Source organism: Macrobrachium nipponense, chromosome 47 (genome assembly GCF_015104395.2).
Source record: "Macrobrachium nipponense isolate FS-2020 chromosome 47, ASM1510439v2, whole genome shotgun sequence".
NCBI classification, from domain to species: Eukaryota; Metazoa; Arthropoda; class Malacostraca; order Decapoda; family Palaemonidae; genus Macrobrachium; species Macrobrachium nipponense.
Genome location: NC_087222.1, coordinates 8608964 through 8629000, shown reverse-complemented (window position 1 = coordinate 8629000; position 20037 = coordinate 8608964). Strand labels below are relative to the sequence as shown.

Here is a 20037-nt window from a genome sequence, read left to right as displayed (position 1 = left end):
AGTTAGGAGTTTTTTCATTTGTTAAACGAGTGTCATTTTGACCTTCATAATATTTTGACCTTGAATAGTCCACGTGGGCCAAATGGTGTGGCATCATTTAACCTTTCTGTCCAAAGAACTTGTGTCTGAGCTGTAACCTGCTCAGCAGCTGGTGTACCACACTTCATTCCTCCCATTGAGTGGAACATGTTATGATCATCTAAAGTTGCCACATTGTAATCAGCATTGTCATACATAGAAATAGGATTGCGGACCGACTACTGTAGATGTGTTTAATATGACCAATGCCTCATCATTCAAGACTTCTCTATATGGTGAACAAAAATCGTAGATTAGAGAGTATATCTATTAGTACTTGTGCTCCATGACTTTCTGTTTAGATGAACACTTAACTCTATCTAAATTGGGAGACAAATGACTTTGGTTGGACTGCCACAATTATATATAGCGTGTTGAAGCTGACAGACTCCCTCTGAATGTTACTGTCATCTTCCCTACATTTTAAGACCACATCTATCAACAACCTAAGAGACTCTGGAACAAGCTCACTACTTCCTGATATGACTCGCTCTGCAGAGGTAAACAAATGACACTCATAAGGGCGCAAACAAATATCATTTCGAATGATCTCAGCGACTGTTGAAATCATTAGTTGAACCTCGTCAGCAGGAGCGCTTTTCCTCTGGGGATGTATATATACCACTCATTTGAGAGAATGTCCTTTACGCAGTGACTGAAACAGACAACTCCATTCTTTCCACTAATATCAGTTATAGTTTTCTGATGACCACAATATTCTTCGAGTTTCCTTTTAAGGTGTTTCTTACTATATACTACAGTAGTAGTTCCTTCAAAATTGTTCAGAACGGACATCAATTCATCCAGACAGTACTAATAATCATCATTCTGCTCTAAATATTCACACAGTCTCAAGAAAGATCTTGATTTATCATCATCTGGCCTTCGGACTTGTTGTTCATTAGTTCCTGGTTTGGAACTTATAGGTTTAAAAAAATATCTGTAACATGTACGATGATATCAACGCTCTATCTACCGCAACAAGGTCAATAACATCGGCTAGCCAAAGTAGGATTTCCCTACCCAATTATCATTTCGTATTTCAGAATTACTTTTAATGGCATGACTATCCAGCGTTTATTTTTCTACTAAGCTGTACTCATGTGGATATGTCTTCCTAAATATCTTAATATTTGCAGAGATAGTTTTTGCACAAAATCGGCATTGTGCCTTGATATCCAAATCCTCCCGAATTTTACTGTCCAAATGAGGTTCTCTTGAGGGGGCTTCTGCAGGGTAACGTGTATATAGTATAATCCCTCCTGCATCTGACACATCTGATCAATGTCAACTGTAAAAATAGATCAACAAAAGTGCACAACACCGGAAATATTCAGGTGTCGGATGTCGGCCTAAAATACTAACCAGTTAATAAATGAACACTGCCTGTAGAGAAACTAATTACTACAGAAAACTAACTGACCACTGTAGTAGGCCAACATGAAGACTCACAAAGCGCTGTAGAAATGAAGAAGTGTGATCACTAGATATCTTATTCACTGACTTCATCGTGAACTTTCATCTCATTCCTAACAAAGAAGCAACTTTCACCCAGATTCCCTCATCATTCATCTACAATTAGAATCGCAATAAAATATCAATTAAATAAATTCGTTCCCATTCACCCAAAACCTCCTCCTAACAGCTCTTCCCAACCCCCCAACACCCCCATTCAGGGTCTAACCAAGGCCATGGACTGCAATGAGGCCCACTTGCCTCCAATGGACAAGTCAATTCTAAACGAGTAGTAAAAACCAAGAAGGGCAAAGGAAAATAAATAAGCTCTATTTTATCAGGAATCATTGTTCAGTACTACTGTCCGACATGCAAATCATTTACTTTTTACATTTTCATTCTAATAAATCAAGCATAAATATCATCTCCTATAATTCCTGTATAGTTACTCAATGCGAAACACATTTTTCAGACCTTTTTAGGCCCTCTCTCCTTCACCTCTCTTTAACCGCTAATAAATTGGTCTGTCAGCTGTTAAGCACTTACAAGGGATTCCACACTGGTGAAAAGTACTTACAGATAAAACTACTGATTTTGTAGTAAGATTCTGCATCAGACTATATCTGAGTAGGACGCCTGCTCCATCCATATGGAACCTTTAAATGGAGCTTTTTATAGAAACCAACTGTATATATAATTATTTAATAAGTTTCGTTTTTCAACTTGGTGAATAGGGTTAAATTGTATTATAGATATTTTGTGTCCATTTCTACATGTAAACATTGATTAGTCTATTTTGGAATGTTGCTTCTGTAATTTGTCCATTTATGTTAATTGTTAAGCAGTTCTTGAACAGACTGTTTATGCTGGTAGTTATCAGTGTTGGAACTACACTGTAATAGGTATGAGTTTCTGGAAATAGACGTTCTTTAGGATCAATGGTTTTTCATGACTGACAGAGTATATCAGTAGAAGAAGTCTCCATTGTTAAAAACACTTCTTTGGAAATTCGTTTTGGTTATATTGGATGTAGCTTAGAGTAACACAGATGTAAGTTTATTTCTTTACTGAAATTTGTATATATTCTATTTCATGTATGTGGTGTTTTCTAGTTATATTCAAACTATTGTCAATTCTTTGTTTATTATGGAATTTCTATCTCACAGTTTTAGTAAGTTTGTATATTTTGTTGTTTTCAGTTTCTTGAACCTCATCGCCTTGTACTACTAGCATGGTACTCATCATTGGTTCTGTGGTCTTGGAGTACTGACCAACTATAAGTCCTTACAGTAATGGTCAACCTAAGTTGTAGTCCCTAGTGTTACGTGAATTTAAAGCTTTAAGTTGGTTTAAAGTATTTTGTGACATCAACTTGAACTTTATATCTAATTTTAATAAAGTAAGATCTGCTCGCCTCAAAGAGAAAGCTACACTGGCAGGGTTGATAGTTCAGCATGCTATGAGAGAAAAAACAAAAGTGATGGAAGAGCAAGAACTCAGACTTAAGCAAGAGAAGAGAAAAAAAGAAAGCAATTAGAATTAGAAACAAAATTGTAATGTCTCATGCAAGAGGAAGAGTTTATGCTGAAGCTAACAAAATCTTGGATATCATGCCAAAAGATACTCCTTCCCAGTTGAATCCAAATATAGAGCCGATCCAACCACAACCTTTGGATACAAAAGCAGATACTCCTCAGTTGAAAGCGAGCATTCCCTGTAGTTCTACCCTTAGGCAAATCTTGATATGCAACCACAGTACCAACAAGAAATGCTCCTGAAGACACAGCAGCACATGACTGCAGCAATGTTGCTTCCAAGCATAGAAGTACAAAACTTTAAAGGTAATCCAATGAGTTTGCCACTTTCATGATGGCAATTGATGCCAGCCCCATTTAATTGCCCCAAATGCTTCGGTGTATGCTGACGACTATACTACTTGGATCAGCAACTTGTCAAGAGTATGGTGATCCCTACAAGGTGTCAATGGCATATATTAAGAAACTAATTTCTTGGTCTGCACTGAAACACAAAGATCCTCATGGCTTGTATACATTTCCTTTATTCCTTATTAAATGCAGACATGCAATAACCAACCTGTCACACATGGAAGTACTAAATCATCTTCCTAACCTTCAAGCACTTGTTAAAAAACTTCCTACATACCTTCGGAACAAGTGGTGTAGCCTGGCTGGACATTTGAGGGAAGAAAAGAGAGGAGTTGATTTTGCAGATTTGGTTGAATTTGTTTATAGAAAGGCAAAGGCAGCAAACGACCCAACATTCAGCAAGTTGCCCTTCAAAATAATTATTCAAAGCCTGAAAATAATAATAATAATAATAATAATAATAATAATAATAATAATAATAATAATAATAATAATAATAATAATAATAATAATAATAACAATAATAATAATAATAATAATAATAATAATAATAATAATAATAATAATTAATAATAATAATAATAATAATAAGTTTTATTGAAGATATTGCTGCATCAGCTGCATTCAACTTGTAAACAAATAGTCTTCTCTATTTTTCTAACAATAGCTTTCTCTCTGCTACTACAACTGGCGAGTATTGCGCCGATATTACTCATCAGGAGGAGTCAATTTCGGGGATATTGCTTAATATTTATTTATTTGTCACAGTACATGAACAAATAAAAAATACAAGTCGATCTAGTGGCCAACGTTTCTCTCGGTATCATCCAAGCATGATCACAGCAGTGGATCGGAGTAGACTGTAGGTGTTGTCAAGATCTACTCAATATATAGCGGCAGTCAGCAGGGGGTCAACCGCGAGCTGCGTTTTCATTGGCTGGTGGCGCAATGCGCTCCAGCTATTGGTTGAAAGAAGTTTTCTTCAAGACGCTTCTCGTCGTTGAAGGTTGCGCTGTTGCAGCCTAGCTGATCGTCGAGGCTGGGCAAGACTTCCCTGGGCGCTGTGTCACGACGGCTTGCGTTGTCATTGGCTGATGGGCTGCTTGTCTCATCTGGTATTCTTTGATCGGGGAGTGTCGTTCGGTCTGGTATTATTTGTGCTATTATTTATGCACATAGGTCTCCTTAGGTTGGTGGGGAGGAAGAGCACTTCCTGCGTCGTATTCAATGAGGGCTTCTCTTGTTGTATGAGGAGTGTCTCGAGCAGTCGCAAACGCCGTTGGTCAGGAGCCCTCCCTATTATCTTAATATTCTTGATAATACCGTCGCGGGAGATGGCTTCCTGGTGTGCTGTCATGGTATGGTTTTTAATTGCCCCTTCTTGTGCGTGGCAAGAAATCCTCTTGGACAGTTTCATAGAAGTCATACCAACGTAAGAGCCGGGACATCCACGGACGGGGCATGAGAATTGGTAGACTACATTCGACTGTTTCAAGAGGTCTCTTGCTGGGGGGTTGGGTTGTTCTTCATGATAAGGTCGCGGGTACGTCGATTCTGGTAATAAATCACGAGTTCGAGTTCTTTGTCGACTTCGGTGGGGGTCACATTTTCTCTGATGATTTTTCTCAATGCATCTTCGTCCTCACGGTGACGTGCGTGCATTCTGGCTTTGTAAAACAGCTTGATCTTCTCATGGGGGTGGGGCTGCGGTCTCTACTCTCGCTATACCACAATACCACCGATCCAACGCTGTTCGGACTTCTTTATTAATAAGTCGATTCGGATACCCGTTATTAACGAGTACCTGAGTGACTCGGTCGAGTTCTTTGTGAGTGTCCTGCCAGGAAGAACAGTGCGTGAGGGCCCTCCGAATGTAGGCCCTGACTGTGGTGTTCTTGAACCGTGCAGGACATTCGCTGTCACCATTCAGGCAAAGTCCTAAGTTTGTTTTCTTTGTATATACCGAAGTTTTTAGACCAGTTCGCTGAATTATACCGTCGAATTCAGCAACGAAGGCCGGCTCCCCTTTCTCGACGTCCTCGTCTCCAAGACCGACGATGGTCTAAAAACTTCGGTATATACAAAGAAAACAAACTTAGGCTTTGCCTGCATTGTGACAGCGAATGCCTCACTGTCAAGACACCACAGTCAGGGCCTACATTCGGAGGGCCTCACGCACTGTTCTTCCTGGCAGGGCACTCACTAAAGAACTCGACCGAGTCACTCAGGTACTCGTTAATAACGGGTATCCGAATCGACTTATTAATAAAGAAGTCCGAACAGCGTTGGATCGGTGGTATAGCGAGAGTGAGAGACCGCAGCCCCACCCCCATGAGAAGATCAAGCTGTTTTACAAAGCCAGAATGCACGCACGTCACCGTGAGGACGAAGATGCATTGAGAAAAATCATCAGAGAAAATGTGACCCCCACCGAAGTCGACAAAGAACTCGAACTCGTGATTTATTACCAGAATCGACGTACCCGCGACCTTATCATGAAGAACAACCCAAACCCCCCCACCCCCCCAGCAAGAGACCTCTTGAGACAGTCGAATGTAGTCTACCAATTCTCATGCCCCGTCCGTGGATGTCCCGGCTCTTACGTTGGTATGACTTCTATGAAACTGTCCAAGAGGATTTCTTGCCACGCACAAGAAGGGGCAATTAAAAACCATACCATGACAGCACACCAGGAAGCCATCTCCCGCGACGGTATTATCAAGAATATTAATATAAGGGGGGTAGGGAGGGCTCCGACCAAACGGCGTTTGCGACTGCTCGAGGCACTCCTCATACAACAAGAGAAGCCCTCATTGAATACGACGCAGGAAGTGCTCTTCCTCCCCACCAACCTAAGGAGACCTATGTGCATAAATAATAGCACAAATAAAAAAAATAATACCAGACTGAACGACACTCACGGATCAAAGAATACAGATGAGACAAGCAGCCCATCAGCCAATGACAGCGCGAGCCGTCGTGACACAGCGCCCAGGGAAGTTTCTTGCCCCAGCCTCGACGATCAGCTAGGCTGCAACAGCGCAACCTTCAACGACGAGAAGCGTCTTGAAGAAAACTTCTTTCAACCAATAGCTGGAGCGCATTGCGCCACCAGCCAATGAAAACGCAGCTCTAACCGACCCCACCCAACACCAAACCCCCCCCCCCCCGGTTGGTTGACCCCCTCCTACTGACCTGCCGCTATATATTGAGTAGATCTTGACAACACCTACAGTCTACTCCGATCCACTGCCCGTGATCATGCTCGGAGGATACCGAGAGAAACGTTGGCCACTAGATCGACTTGTATTTTTATTTGTTCATGTACTGTGACAAATAAATAAATATTAAGCAATATCCCCGAAATTGACTCCTCCTGATGAGTAATATCGGCGCAATACTCGCCAGTTGTAGTAGCAGAGAGAAAGCTATTGTTAGAAAAATAGAGAAGACTATTTACAAGTTGAATGCAGCTGATGCAGCAATATCTTTCAATAAAACTTGTTTGATAGAGGGTCTCCTTCCAATAATAATAATAATAATAATATGAAATCATAAACCACATAGCAAGCGAATGCCCGGCACTTGCACAGAACCAGTACAAAAAGAGGCATGATTCAGTGGCAAAAGCCCTCCACTGGAGCCTGTGCAAGAAACATCAGCTACCTTGCAGTAATAAGTGGTACGAGCACCAACCTGAGGGAGTGATAGAAAACGATCAGGCAAAGATCCTCTTGGGACTATGGTTTTTAATTTTCCCCACAGAAAAAAAAAAACAACGGATAGGAGTGATACGTGGCCAAACAGGGACCAGACGTGACGTTGATTGACAAAGTCAAGAAGAAAGTATCACTCATTGATGTCGCAATACCATGGGACACCAGAGTTGAAGAGAAAGAGAGGGGAAAAATGGATAAGTATCAAGATCTGAAAATAGAAATAAGAAGGATATGGGATATGCCAGTGGAAAACGTACCCATAATCATAGGAGCACTAGGCATGATCCCAAGATCCCTGAAAAGGAATCTAGAAAACCTAGAGGCTGAAGTAGCTCCAGGACTCATGCAGAAGAGGGTGATCCTAGAAACGGCACATATAGTAAGAAAAGTGATGGACTCCTAAGGAGGCAGGATGCAACCCGGAGCCCCACACTATAAATACCACCCAGTCGAATTGGAGGACTGTGATAGAGCAAAAAAAAAAAAAAAAAAAAAAAATAATAATAATAATGAGGTAGCATAAAAGATAGTAATTATAATACTGGTAATAACAGTAATGATATTGGTGAGAGAAAAAAGGCATTGAGAGTTATAACAGTTAGTGCACAGATTATGTGACTTAAATTTCAACTAGAGACTTTAGGTGGTTACAGTAGTCAGGTCCAGAGGGCTAAATACAAAAATTGAATGTATTAAAAACTTTGTTGACTAGGTAGTATTCACAGTAATAATAATAAAGTAAAATATCAGCCATAAATATAATAATAATGACAGAATCTGCAGATGACATCTTGCCAATACAAAGATTAAGCCCTTTAGGGGACAAATGCCTCATTTTCCCATCTTTCCCACAATTTAGATCTTCTTCTTGCTTCACTCCTTAGGATGCTTTGTATGAGCGAGTTGCTGCTGTTTCTCACTCGGGTTACCAGACTGGACATTGTTCGCCTTACAATGATTTTTAAATTGTCCAGGTGGTTTTCTATGAACACCTGTGTAGCGGAGTGGGAGCAGGGAGTGTTTGTGAGGCGTCTCAAAATGTCATTGTGCACAACAGCGATACGTCTCATGGTCTCTCTGGTATAGTTCATCCAGAGGGAACACCCATAGATACTGTAGCAGTACGAACGGAAGAGCAGCAGTTTCACGTCTCGGTGACAGAGAGCAAACTTCCTTGCAATCATGTTACCAGTTGCACATAGTTTACGACGCCTCTGTTCTATGTCTGCCGTACCTTTAGGTCATCCATGATAATGGGACCTAAATACAGAAATTCATGCACAAATTCCAGCTGATGGTTTCCGAGGAAAATTTGTTTCTGCAATATGCTTAAGCGATTTTGGGAGCAGCGGCATGCACTGGGTCTTGGTTTCGTTCCCTTGCGTATTGGCCGCAAGTGTCGATTAGTCGTTGGAGACCTTGCACTGATGGGGAAATCAGAACCTTATTGTCGGCGTAACAGAGGTTGTTTATAGTTGTTTCATTGACAGTGCATCCGATTGGGAGTTAGTTCACTTTGACATTCAAGGCATCTGTGTATGTATTAAACAAGTAAGGAGAGAGAATGCCCCCTTGCCGAAGCCCATTTAGGTAGCCGAAGGTGTACAATAATATGTTACCCCATTTGACACAGAATTGCTGTGTGTAAAATGCCAAGTAGATAAAGGGGTGGGCCTCTTTTGTGCAGCTTCAGGAAGAGCTTCATGTGGTTTACTCTGTCAAATGCTTTTCCCATATCCACAAAACAAAGGAAAACAGGAGAGGCTGATGATAGGTAGTAATTCAGCAATTCTTTCAGTATGTAGATGCAGGTGTCGGTTTAGTGGTTTGCTTTAAACCCGAACTGGTTGTCAATGGTGTGTAGAAAGGGGAGAAGCCTCACTAGAAGAACTGACTCAAGTATCTTTGATGCGATTGTTGTGATTGCAATTGGCCGGTAGTTGCCAGGGTCAGCTGCCTCCTTTAGCTTGTTTTTGATTAATGGTATCAAGTGAACTACGAGTAGGGAGTCTGGAAGAAACTGGTGAATTATGCACGCATTGAATAGGGCAGCTAGCAAAATGTAAATAATCGGATGACAGAATTTGAAAGCCTCTGCGGGAAGACCATCACAGCCGGGCAATTTATTATTAGGTAGGCTGTTTATAGCATCGCTGATGTTAAATGAAGTAATACAGTCTGCAAAATGAAATTGAATGTTTTCAGTAAGGAGGTTATCTGCATCCCTTCAGGAATCTTGATCATTTATGCAATTCAGGATATTGTTGAAGTGATCTCCCCACATACTTGCGATAGCCTCGTCTCCAACTGCTTCCCCTACTCTCTGTGATAGCTTTTTAGTTTTGGGATTTAAGGACTAGATATCTTTCCAAAGACGAGAATAATCACCAGATTCTAAGTTTCTAGACATTGCATCGGCTCTTAGTTGTTTTTTATTTAATCTGCAGTGCTTAAGAGCAAGTTTGAACTGCGCTCTTGCCTGTCTCATTAGTAATGCAGGGTGTCTCGGGCTACCATTTTGCCTTCACAGTAAAAACATTTCTCGTGATTATGTATACAGATCTTTAACCCAGTCAATCTATAGGCAGCCCTGCCCGAAGCAAGTATAGCGGAGATTATGTTCGAATAGAATTCATTCAGATTCCTCCTATGGTGATCATTTCTACAATTTGTGTTAGTACAAAGTAAGGCATCTGCCGGTTGAACTATTGATTGCAACCTGGTTTCCGTGGTCACCCTAAAGTATCTGGTTTTCTGTTAGTTTAAAAATCCCAGTTTACTGCTGGTGGGCAGTAAGTTAGGGGGTTCACGGTAGGGAGGGATGGGGTACTGAATGACACCTGTAATGGTGTGTGATCGTAGCCCGTTGCAAGATTGTAGCGAATATTGCAAGCCATAATAGAATCATGAAGTTGTGGAGATGTGATGTAATGGTCCAGCCATGAGGTTGTAATTGTGTCCACTCTATTATGTACATATGAATAAGAGGAGGGAGGGAGGAGTATTACATCGCTAATTTGGAGAGCATGATTTTGACAGAAGTGAGTAAGTTCATTATAAAATTGTTTTGTGGGGTGAGAATTAAGGTCCCTGATTATACAAATATGATCAGCAGGAGAATCGTGAATAATACTATGTAACTCCCCTAGGATCATGCAGTAATGATCAAAATTACTGTTATTTTCCCAGGGCATATAAACATTAATTATTAGGATTTTAGAGTTCCCTACTGTCACTTGAAGCCCCAGCAATCTGTCACTCCTGTAGGTCATCACCTTTATCATATTGTCTAACGATTCACACAGGAAAGATAGACCCCCTTTTGGGCGACCGGCTACGATTTGATCTGTAACTTGCATCGATGAAGTCAAGAAGGTTCTGAAGTCTTCAAGTACTGAATCACAGATGACATGGTCAGGTGGCCAGAGGAGCATTTCTTGCAATGTAATGATGCCTTTAAAGTTTTTGCAGAACATACTTAGGAGAGGAATGTTCCGCTTGAGGCCGAAAATATTGCAAGAGATTATGTTTAATGTATCCATGGCTACTCACGAAGATGGGAGATGAATGTGCAGATCATTTGGATGGATGGGGGGTTAGCCAAGATAAGTGGGCAGTCACTTACCGTGTGCGGTTGGTTGGCACTTGTGGTGGAAATGACCCTGGTTGGGGTGTCAGTAAGTTCCCCTGGGGGGCAGGGGGTTGGTCTTGGATTAGGTTATATCTTGAAACTGATATATTAGGACCAAAATTCTCGCCTTTAAGAACGTCAAGGTGTTGAAATAGGAAGCTAATACTATAAGCCACTTTATGTTTACTTTTGCATGGGAGTTCATGAGAGATGAGTGGGTTAGAGCCAGTGAGAAACTTGACTCTCTCCACTATGGCGTCTATCGTCACCGATGAGCGCAGATTGTGAATTACTATGTGACATCTCTTCTCAGGTGTCGGGCAAGGTGAAACACGAATGTTGGGCTCCAGTCCAGGGGCCAAATGAGAGGTTCTTCTCTTCTTTCTGCTTGTTTGTATCTGTCACCCGCCAGACCCCTCATGGTCACTCTCATCTGCATCCACAATCGGGGGTTGTGGGGGAGAGATAGGGTGGGGAGAATCATGAGGGCTGGTAATCATCACCGGAGATCTATCTTTCACCGGAGTCACTGGTGAGTGAGAAGAATTTGGGAGACCAACAGTCCCCTCAGAATGGTCTAAAGGTGATGGGGGCACTTCTGTGTTGCTGGGAGGCGAGGAAAAAACTGGATGCTGCATCCAAAGGAGTCTGGTGGCTATCTGTATGATTGTCCATCAGTTCCTGCACTCCTTTAATCACATCCCAGATCCGTGCAAGATTATTTGCTTCCACAGGTTTTTCAGAGTTTGTCCAATTATTTCTGAGAGGGAATTTGCTGTTTGGAAGGCATTTTCTGCAGTGTGGTACACCGCAGGTAGGCTTAGGTCAGCAGGCCCCTTTGGAGGCGGAGTGTAAGGGTCATCGGCTTCAAGCTCAAATACTGTTAACAAAAGAACAAAAGTTTAAGCTTTGCTACCCAAGCAGAACTGAATCCAGAAAATAGAAAGACATCAATAGTGTCTGAGAAAGAGAAATGTCCAATGTGGAAGAAAAACCATGATCTTGATGAATGTTGGAATGTTGCTAAGAATTCCTCTGAAGAAAGAATAGATTTCCTTAAGGAGAGAAGGTTATGCCTTGGACGCTTTGGTCTCAACCATACTTCTAAAGGATGTATGAAAAAGAAGCAATGTAAGACATGCTGTAAGAGGCATTTCACATCATTGCATATCGAAGGATTCAAGCTACATAAAGAGAATGATAATTCCTCTAGCAAAGTAGCAAGTGAAATTATTGTTGGCACATGTACTACCAATCATGTCTGTGAAGTAAATACAATATTACAGGCTATTCTCCAAGTAAAAGTATATCAAAAAGGAAACAAAGTAGTTTTGGACACTTATGCCTTTTTTGATAATGGCAGCACTGGTTGTTCCATCACAGAGAGTTTACTAGAGCAGATAGGTGCATCTGGAACAGAGACATGTTTAAAGCTCCAAACCATGCATGGGGTAAGTATTGTGAATACTTTGGCAGTTAATAATTTGTGGTACAGATATGGAAGGAAACAACACTACTGATCTGCCAAAAACCTTCACTCATCAAGATATCCCAGAGATTCATCAACAGATACTAAAACCAGAATTGCTCAAAAAGATAGCCAGTCTGAGGAATGTTGCTGATCTGATTCCTGATTATAGAAAAGATCTGGAGATTGGTTTATTGATTGGCAGTAATTGCTCTAAAGTACTGCAACCATTAGAGGTGCTTCCAGCCAAGGGTCAAGATTCCTTTGCAGTTCTTTACCACTATGGGTGGACTGCTAGTGGCACTCTACATTCTAAATACTGCCCAGAGAAGAACAGTATTTCATGTCACCATTTCTGTCTTCAGAAAGTTGAAAGGGTAAAGGAGTGTATTCATCCTGCAGCTGTGACCCATTAGTTTGAAAGAGACTTTAGTGAGAAAGATGTTGGTAGAGTTCCTGATGAGAAGGGTCTGTCACAAGATCATCAACAGTTCCTCAAAGAAGTGGCAGAAAACATTCAGTTTACTGATTGGACAATACCAGCTTGCTTCCCCTACCATTTAGAACCAATAAAGTTAACTTGGTAAACAATAGAGAACAGGCAGTGAAACAAGCACAATGGCAAAGAAGAAAAATGAAACTAAAACCAAAGTACCATGAAGATTATGTGGAATTTGTTGAGAAATTGGTATCTAAAGGATATACTTATAAGGTTCCAGAGGATCGGTCATATGATGAAAAGCCTGCATGGTATATACCTCATCATGATGTCTACCATCCAAAAAAAAAAAAAAAATTATAGTAGTGTTTGACTGTAGTGCTAAATACCTGGGTAGTTCCCTAAATGACAAGTTGACGCAAAGTCCTGATGTGACGAATTCCCTGTTTGGAGTTCTCATCAGATTTTGTGTGGAAAGGGTGGCCTTGATGGGTGACATAGAATCTATGTTTTACCAAGATTTGGTACCAAAAGTCCAACATAGATATCTAAGTTTCTTATGTTGGCCTGGTGGTGAACTTGAAAGCGAACTTAAAGAGTATCGACTGGTTGTTCACATCTTTGGAGCAGCATCATCACCCAGCATCGCTAATTACGCTTTGAGGGGAGCAGCTGACCATGCAAAGACAAAGTATGGGCCAGATATATAACGCACCATTAAGACTAATTTTTATGTGGATGATTATTTAAAGTCTATACATTCAGAAGAGCAGGCATTAAGACTTGTGAAAGATGTTACAGCAGCGTTGAAAGAAAGAGGTTTTCGGCTGACAAAGTTTGTGAGTAACAGCAAGCTGGTGTTGAAATCAATCGAGCAAGAGGACCATTCAAAAGATCTACAAACATGTTATCTTGACTATGATGAACTTCATGCAGAACTTTCTCCGCAAGCTTGGACCAAAAACCACTTACAAGGAGAGGCATTTTGTCAACAGTATGATCCTCTTGTGTTTGTAGCTCCTTTTCTTTTGCCAGCTAAGAGAATTCTTCGAGAAGTTTGTCAGGATAACACCTTGGGATGGGAGGATGTTATTCCCGAAGAATACCAGAGGCCCGCTGGAGAAGGTGGCTTGATGGTTTACCAAGCCTAGGTAACTTAAAGATTCCAAGATGTGTCAAACCAAAAGAATTTGGTAGAATAACTTCCACACAGCTGCACATGTTTTCAGATGCTAGTAATGAAGGCTATGGTGCTGCAGCATACATAAGATTTCCGATAGCAGTGGGAGGATTTCTACTGCTCTGCTTATGGGAGAGTCTAGAGTGTGTCCTGTAAAGGCAACAAACATACCCCGACTTGAATTGACTGCGGCAGTGGTGTCCATAAATCTAGCACAACGCACTTTGAAAGAGCTGCAGATTACATTGGACCAGACATTCTATCACACAGATTCTTCAACACTTCTTCACTATATTTTTAGTGATCGTAAAAGGCTTCCTATCTTTGTTGCAAATAGAGTGATAGTAATTAAGTATTTATCTGAAAATGAACAGTGGAGATATGTTCAGAGTAAAGAGAATCCTGCTGATATTGCATCAAGAGCTTTCACAAGTCAGCAAATGCTGAACAGTGACATTTGGTTTGATGGCCCATATTTTCTTAGAGGACCAGAGGAGCTGTGGAAAAATGACATGCCCTAAGATGATGTTGAATTGGAAGGATCTAAAACTTTTACAATGCATCCAGAAGATGAGGAGGGAAATGCTGATGATAAGTTTCTTAAGTATTATTCTTCATGGCATCGGTTGAGGAAGGCTGTTGCTGTGTATCACAGTCTTTTTTCATACTGAAATCTGAGAAACAAACTAGGCTCAATGGTTCAATTACAGCAGATGAATTAGATGCTGCTGGAAAAGCAGTTATCAGATATATCCAGAAGAAAGCTTTTAGTGAGGAAGTGACACTTGCAAAAAAGCAAAGGGTCAAGGGGCCGAGGACTTTGTAGCAGTAGTAGTATTTATAAACTAGATCCCTTCATTGATCCTCAAGACAAGCTTCCCCACGTTAATGGACTGCTCTCCAAAGCAGAAATTTCAGATGATGAGAAGCATCCAATGATAATACCTAGACAGAGTCATATCACCACTTTGATTATTCATTGCACATAATGAAAAATTAGCTCATGCTGGACGCACCCATGTGATAGCAAAAGATCTTCACTGGGTTATCCATACCAATGTAAGTGTCCGCCAGGTTCTACAAAGATGTGTCATTTGTAGAAAAATGAGAAACTCGGTTCTAAACCAGAAGCTGATTTACCATTTGAAAGAGTAATTCCAGCTGTTCCATTCACACACACACACAGGTGTTGACTTCTTTGGGCCACAGGAAGTCAAAGAAGGAAGGCAAACCAGGAAAAGTTACAGTGTATTACTTACTTGTTTGTCTACCAGAGCAATTCATATAGAGACAGCCAATTCCTTAGACACATAGTCCTTCATAAATGCTTTAAGAAGGTTTGTTTCTAGAAGAGGAAATGTGAAGAAGACTTGGTGTGACAATGGGACAAACTTTCATAGAGCTGAGAAAGAGTTGAGGAAGTCACTGCAAGAGATAAATGATGATTAGATCAGAGCTTTCCTCTCAAAAGAAAGCATCAGCTGGACCTTCAATCCCCCTACAGCTAGTCATATGGGAGGTGTGTTGGGACGTCTTGGCCAACTTATTCTGGACTAGATGGCGAAGAAAATATTTATCAACATTACAAGAGACAGAAGTGGAACAAGGAAAAGCAGCACCTTCAGGCTGGTGATATTGTCGTTGTAAAAGATGATAATCAGTTAAGGAGCAAGTGGATGATGAGTCGTGTTATCAGCCCTGAAAAGGGCAGAACTGGTTTTGCAAGAAGTTTAGTCTTAAACACACAAACATCAGAGATCCATCGACCCATTCAAAAGCTTGTTCTTCTCCTTGCAGGAGAGGAACAATGATTATAACAGATACTTTTATGTGGATCAAAGGACTTGAGAGTATATTGCATTTATTATAGATGTTATTTATATCACCTGCATTTATAGGTGTGGTTGATTTTGATAAACAAACAATTTGTTTATAGGGCCGAGAATGTAAACGCAGCTTTTTATAGAAACCAATTGCATATATAATTATTAATTAGGTTTCGTTTTTCAACTTGGTGAAGAGGGTTAAATTGTATTATAGATATTTTGTGTCCGCTTTTACATGTAAACATTGTTTAGTCTATTTTGGATTGTTACTTCTGTAATTTGTTCGCTTATGTTAATAGTTGCTGAGTAGTTCTTGAACAGACTGTTTGTGCTGGTAGTTATTAGTGTTGGAACTCCACATTAACAGGTATGAGTTTCTGGAAATAAACGTTTCTTTAGGATCAAGGTTTTTGATGACTGACAGAGTAGAAGTCTTCAAAGTGTTAAGAACACTTCTTTGGAAATTCGTTTTGATTATATTGGATGTAACTTAGAGTACCACAGATGTAAGTTTATTTCTTTACTGAAATTTGTATATATTCAAATTATTATCAAATCTTTGTTTAATATGGAATTTCTATCAAACAGTTTTAGTAAGTTTGCATATTTTGTTGTTTTCAGTTTCTTGAACCTCGTCGCCTTGTACTACTAGCGTGGTGCTCATCCTTGGTTCTCTGGTCTTGGAGTACTGACCAACTATAAGCCCATACAGTAATGGTCAACCGAAGTTGTAGTCCTTAGTGTTACGTGAATTTAAAACATTAAGTTGGCTTAAAGTATTTTGTGACATCAACTTGAACTTTATATCTAAGACAACGGCAGCTACAGAACCAAGAAATAAGAAGGCTTTATGGAAATAAAATTATGTCTCCCCATGTGACACATAGTAGTTCCCATGACTCTAGAAGAATATAATCGGGTAAAGAGGCCACCGGATAAATATAAAAAGACCATAAAAATGACTCTAGGCCTAGAACAATCCGTCAGAAGCAGTTCTCCTTCTCTGGTCTACATTGTCCAATACGAGAATAGTACCTAAGTAGAAACTCAAAAAATTGCCAGTTTTCATAATTCACAGTGAATAAAACCAACACTTGGTGAGCAAATCCACAATTCAAAAACAAGAGAGAAAGAGAGAGAGAGAGAGAGAGAGAGAGAGAGAGAGAGAGAGAGAGAGAGAGATAATTAAAAAACGAGAGAGAGAGAGAGAGAGGGAGATAATTCAAAAACAAGAGAGAGAGAGAGAGAGAGACAGAGAGAGAGAGAGAGAGTTATACTTTTTATGTTTGTTTTCAAGATTTTAATTCCATATTCCAATCTGCTTCGTTATGAGAAATGGATGAAGTACACTGAATAATCATGATGAATGAACAGGTTCATTTCCGCGAACAGAGACAAGCGTGTCAGTCACTGATGTCGTAATAAATTCAACCATAAACCTCATACATTTGTACTAATGTATGAAGCGAAATGGACGTCACATTCTTAACACCTAAAACATGACCAATTCATCTTTAGTTAGGCCTACTTATTACCCAGAACGGTAGTAGTACATGTTAATATTATGATCTCCCTGGAGAGAGATTTTCAGAGAAGAATAGGCTGTGCTTATTAATTACCCTAGAAATAAAACAATCCTTATCAGGAGATTATTACGTAGTGATGCTTTTCAAGCAATCACAACACAAACAAACAAGCCTTACACTTCAGTACCAAACGGGCGCACAAACGAACTCACTAACAAAAATACACGAACTTGATACGAGAATCATCAGACAAGAAAAGCATCAAATTAGGTCTTGAAAATGACCAAACAGTCACATCGGACTTGATAGAAGCAATAACACTTCTTTTAGATCAAGATAACACGACTATGCTCTGCTCTGCTCGCTCAAGCTGTTGAGTCTCTTGCGCTGCTGCTGACCTCATGACATCGTCAGCGTTTTACTCAAAACATTACCCCGCGACTACCGTCTCACTCCAGTTCTTACTTCTTCACTACTCTTTCTTAAGATACACACCACACACACACACACACACACACACACACACACAAATATATATATATATATATATATATATATATATATATATATATATATATATATATATATATATTCTCCATAATTACTGAGAATTACCGATATTCAATTTCACACTATTTAGAGGACTAAGGCATAACTACTCCCATTATGGGAGCATCATGGTATGAATCATCAATATTCTGCAATTGCATTGCATATTCGTCCTTGGCAGTTCAATAAGCTGCGTTTTATCCAGTTTGGATGTAAGATCGATTTGGCTTACAAGCAAATCCTTAGGAGGCTACAGGGATGATATCATATACTGCCATTTCGTTGGTATATCAATCAATATATGAATCATATGAGACCCAATGGGTGATGGGTTCTGTCAGTCTGAAGGATAATAAGTCGGTTGGCCCCGAAAGAATTCCTGAAACCATAGCCATGCCATGCTGGAGAATTTTGGCTGGCTTGCAACATTGCCGTATTGTAACGTCATTGCAATATATTGCCATTTCTCACGTATTCCAGTGATCAGAATGTCAGCACACTTATCTAGTGTCAAGGGAAAAAACCCATGACTATATCTATGCACATATATATTATATATATATATATTATATATATATATATATATATATATATATATATATATATATATATATATATATACATAATATATATATATAGAGATAGATAGATAGATAGATAGATACCTATTCCTTACTCGGCTATCAAACAGACCTAGCGAGAGAGAGAGAGAGAGAGAGAGAGAGAGAGAGAGAGGCAGCAACTAAATCCAGGGATGTTGAGCCTCTTGTGCTACTGCTGACCTCATGACATCGTCAGCGTTTGACTACCATCTCACTCCAATTCTTCCTTCTTCACTACTCTTTCTTAGGACACACATTCTATATATATATATATATATATATATATATATAATATATATATTATTATATATATATAATATATATATATATATATATATATATAATAATATGTAGGCCTATTCCACTATATTAGTCCAAGACGCCATAAGACTTTTTTCAAACAGACGTAAGCGAGAGAGAGAGAGAGAGAGAGAGAGAGAGAGGCAGCAACTACATCCCGCTATTTCAACTCCACATGCAGCAGAAGTAATCAGCAGTCACGGAGTCATGCTCAATCTCGCTGTATTTTATTCCCCATTCAGTTCGAAATTATGCTTTTTCCTGTCTATTACTCATAATTACCTCGTGTAAAGGATACTATAAGCTTTAGGATACTCTGTGTAGGACGTAAACAACAAAACCTGTGATTAGGAAAAATAAACAATGGTACATTCATTGAAACATAAGAAAAGAAAAAGAAAAAATAGTACGAACAAAACCAATGGCATTCTCTGAATCCCCCTGGCCGGAAAAACTGAGAGAGAGAGAGAGAGGGAGAGAGAGAGAGAGAGAGAGAGTTAGACTTGCATGCTAATGTCAAACTACAAGTCCTTTTTAATGGATAACCAAACGAGAGAGAGAGAGAGAGAGAGAGAGAGAGAGATTTGGCAAGGAGTCTTTGTACAAATAACATAGATGTTCAAGTATAGTACTATAGCCTTGCACGCAATAGTTCGCCATGTCTCAGATATATCTGTACTTAATAATGCAAACCCTTTACTTCATAATAAATGGTTAAAAACATAAGACCAAAACATAAGACGAGCGCCTCGCTCAGAAGTTCTACAGGTCACCCCCAAAACTGATGACTAAGTCCACCCTCTCCCTCTCCCCTTCGGTAATCGACAAATCCTTCCGCCGCCCACCCACCCCTCGCTATTACACCCCCCCCCCCCCATGAAGGAAAGGGACGGATTCAGTTCTTGTGGAGGATGAAGAAGGCAGCGTATTTGGGCTGTTGGTAGTGCCACGGAGTGGAAAGAGAGAGAGAGAGAGAGAGAGAGAGAGAGAGAGAGAAGGAGGGGGGGGGGGGTGCGGTTTGGTTGTTGGTCTCGGCTAAACTGACATGAATCGGCCTTGAAGTATATATTGTTCCAAGTCCTTTGTGGATATTATGACAACCCCGCTGGATCCATTGACTCCCTGCGGAGTCATATTTTAAAATATTCTTCATAAATTATCCACAATGGTTTTCAGATACGCACTTACTCACTATTGTATGTAAAAAAAAAAAGTAAATGTCACCTTTGCACAGTCATTACCCTCTAAATTAAAAAGAATATATATTTTCCTTCAAAAAATTATTTGTATTGAAATTGTTCACCTAATAAATAAATTTATTGAGATTATTTTTCTTTGGTGACTCCCTCGGAGTCAATGGGACTTAGGGGTATCGATA

At 39.9% G+C, this 20037-nt stretch overlaps 2 protein-coding genes and 1 pseudogene across 2 annotated transcripts in view; 1 reads left to right on the top strand and 2 right to left on the bottom strand.

Moving 5' to 3' along the window:
- Positions 1–3842, bottom strand: part of LOC135204694 (zinc finger protein OZF-like) — a 118618-nt gene extending 114776 nt beyond the window's left edge. The window contains exon 1 of the mRNA XM_064234852.1: positions 3697–3842. The gene's annotated coding sequence lies outside the window, so the exon portion shown is untranslated. The remainder of the gene's footprint in view (positions 1–3696) is intronic.
- Positions 1–20037, bottom strand: part of LOC135204517 (uncharacterized) — a 624442-nt gene that overhangs the window by 285858 nt on the left and 318547 nt on the right. The window lies entirely within an intron of this gene.
- LOC135204515 (zinc finger protein 420-like) overlaps positions 1–20037 on the top strand; it is a 101938-nt pseudogene that overhangs the window by 41474 nt on the left and 40427 nt on the right.